Source organism: Mus pahari, chromosome 1 (genome assembly GCF_900095145.1).
Source record: "Mus pahari chromosome 1, PAHARI_EIJ_v1.1, whole genome shotgun sequence".
NCBI classification, from domain to species: Eukaryota; Metazoa; Chordata; class Mammalia; order Rodentia; family Muridae; genus Mus; species Mus pahari.
In genome coordinates, this window is record NC_034590.1 from 167050267 (window position 1) to 167053556 (window position 3290).

Sequence of the window (3290 nt, forward strand, 5' to 3'; positions counted from 1 at the left end):
TGTGTGTGTGTGTCTGTCTGTGTGTATGAGTCTATTCTTCAGCACCTTGTCAGAAGAGCAGAGCATTGTGGGTAACCTGCACCACAAGGAGCAGGGTCAGAGGCCCCATGCTGGCTGGCGACCATCCTGGCTCCTGGGCACTGTGCTGAGACTGGCTGTAAGAGATGACCAGCAGGGAGTCAGTTGCTTTTAGTCACCTGTCTCCATGTCTCACCCATGACTCCCCTGGGCTTCTGCTGGCTCTGGGAATGAGTTGGTGCATTATTCTGGAAGAAAGGCCTTCAAGCTGAATGGGCAGCGTCTGTTTTCTGAAGGAGCACTCTGTTGCCCCATGACCGCCTGACTCCTGGGCCTGCACCATTGTGGCGAGGACAAAGCTGACATACACAACAATCCCATGACAATCTCCTCTCAGCCCTTTCTTCTTTATGATTGTTATGCTTGTGCTTCAAACACACCAGTTCCTTGGGCTTGTTATTGCTGGTAAGGCCTTTTGGCCCAAGTGTGTGTGGGGGTGTCTCTCCCTCCTTACAGCCCCTCGCCCTCATGGGCCTAGCCTCACTGCTGCCGTCTCTTTGACAAAATACATAAAACCAATACTGATCGGTTAACATACATGACATCTTTAAACTTTAATCCATTCTCCTTCTCCCGATGCGGCGGGCCGGCCTCTGAGAGGTGCCCGTCCATTGTTCCTCGTCAAAGCCTTCTTGAGTGGGTTTCCCACTGAGTTGCTTTTGTGTAAGTCACATCAAGATTATAGGTAGCAGAGAAGAAAAAGCCCAGAAGAGAAGGTTAGTCCCTCATTTCAGACTTTAAGAAAAATCTGCCAGCGGGTGCCAGTCGGAGTGGGTAACACACATGAAAGACCAAGTCCAAGCTGGGTCGCCGTGTCACAAGAGGAGTTTTTCAGGAGAAGAACACAAAACACACATTGTCGTGGTCGCACACAGAGACATAAATTTAGGATCATGTTCGGCCTTCGCCTGAACATAGTTAGCTCTGATAATGAGGAACAATGAGTCAGAACGAAGCCTACAGACTGAGGAGCGAGCGCGTCAAGACTCATTCCCTCCTGCCAAAGTGGACTCGCTTCTCCCTCCGCTCATGCCTTTCCAGGTGCCCCTGGACCTCCAGCTGCCCACGGTTGTCCTCTTTCACCCTTGCCCAGGGACAGTGGACAGGGCACAATCTTTTCAGTTGGCTGGAGAAATGACCAGAAAACAGAAGAGCCCAAGTTCACCAACCAGACCCTGTGGCTTGAGTCCCTGTACCCCAACTTTGAGTTGTGCGACTGACCATGGCAAACTTTGGGTGTTTTCTTCTGCCAGGTCAAGTGGTCCCACCTCTCAAGCCCCACAGCAAGGTAAAGTTTCTCTCAACTGCATAACTCACTGTGAACGCTGGAAATCGCTGCCTTTTGCTGTTAACACTGTCTTTGAGCTTGTGCTCCAGTCCCGAGACTAGCAAAGGCAGTCAGATCGCAAAGCTAAAGCTGCAGGTTTCATTAAAAAGTGTGTGTGTGGGGGGGGGGGGTTAGCTAGCGTTTAAAAATATTTATTTTTGTGTGTGTGTAGGCTCCATTTTAGATTATTTATTTATTTGTATGTGTGCATGTGTGTGTGCATGTGCATGTACATGTGTTTGTGTATGTGTACTTAGGTTTGCATGGCATGACAGACATGTGCCTGTCAGAGGACAATTTCAGGAGTCAATTTTCTTCTCCTACCATTGGAGTTCCTGGGATTACATTCAGGTCACGAAGCTTGGCAGCAAGCAGCTGTACCTACTGAGCCATCTTGCCAGCCCCCCATGTCTCTCATTTCAGCTCACCTTGTATAGAGATTGATGTAATGGCCCCCTTCTTATGTTCAAGGAAACTATGGTTGGGAAAGAACAGATGACAATGCTATAAGTGTCAGATGGAATGTGACTAGGTCCCCTCTCCACACACACAGGGGATATGACTTTAACTTGGCTGTAACAATACCAAACATATCTTAGCCTGAAGTAAGGCACAACAGCATTTTCAGACAACCTCCAGATATTTGAGCAAGAGAGGTTGGGGAAAAAAAATGACCTTTCAGTTAATTAAAAAAAAGAGCCACTCCACAATTTACCGTTCCCTAAGTATCCTGGCAAGGCCACATCTCTTGGCAAATAAGGCCTGGGCCAGATGGTCTCCAGGGCAAGGCTTAGCTCAGTGGATCAACAGCTGGGCCGGCCTGTGCCATGTCCTGGCTGGTTGCCTCTTGAATCGTTGAGCTTTTTTTTTTTTTTTTTTCCCTCTGTGTTTAAAAGAAAATGACTAAGTCTTAATTTGAACATAGTAATATCTGTCCTTTTTGGATCCACTTCTGTAAGTCTGACAAATGTACACAGGGTGGGATCACTCCCATGATTGCAATCTACAGACTCTTTTCAAGCCCAATTATATAGTCCTTACACTCTGCCTATACCCCAGCCCTGGGCAACCACCAACCTGATTCTTCTGCTATGTTTTCCCTATCATGAAGATGTCATGTCAGTGAGTGGTCTTTTAGTTATGGAAATTCCCCATTGAACACAGTGTTTGGTCTGTATTCTGGGGTTTTAAAAGAACCAATTTTTTTTTTTTCTTTTTTGTTGATCAGTTCAGGACATTGGGTTATTTCCAATTTGGGGTAATCATAAACTGTGAAATGTGGTCAGATTAATCCCTAGCAATGCTGCCTGAGTTGTATGGTCAGAGTATGTAATGTAAGAAACTGCCCTGCTGCAGAAGGGAAGGGGGATGGAATTTGCTATGGGGGGAGTTTGCTGTGAGATTACATCTCCTGGTAACATCAGAAGCTATACCCGTAAAATCTCACCAACATGACCACCCAAACATGTGCAGAACAAGGTCGAACTGGACGGGGAAGAGCCCAGGAGACCTCAACCATACACAAAGACCTACAGGCAACGGAGGAAAGCCGGGGTGCGGGGGAGCCCTTCCCCAGGGAAGAGCACACCAACTGTTGCCCACTGGCCAGCCCTGAAAATGTGCTCGCAAGTGACATTATGTTTACTCAACAGGTTATTCATTTAGGAATGTATATGTATATACGTGTATGCATGCAACGACAATTTTAAAAAGAGGCCATGGATTTGAAGGGGGTGGGAAGGGTTGGTGGGAGGACTTAAAAGGAAGAAATGGAGGAATGCTGCAATTAAATTAACACACACACACACACACACACCAAAACAAACAAACAATCAAACAAAACTACTCTTGCTTTGCATGGTGGCCGTACCACTCTGTGGTGTCA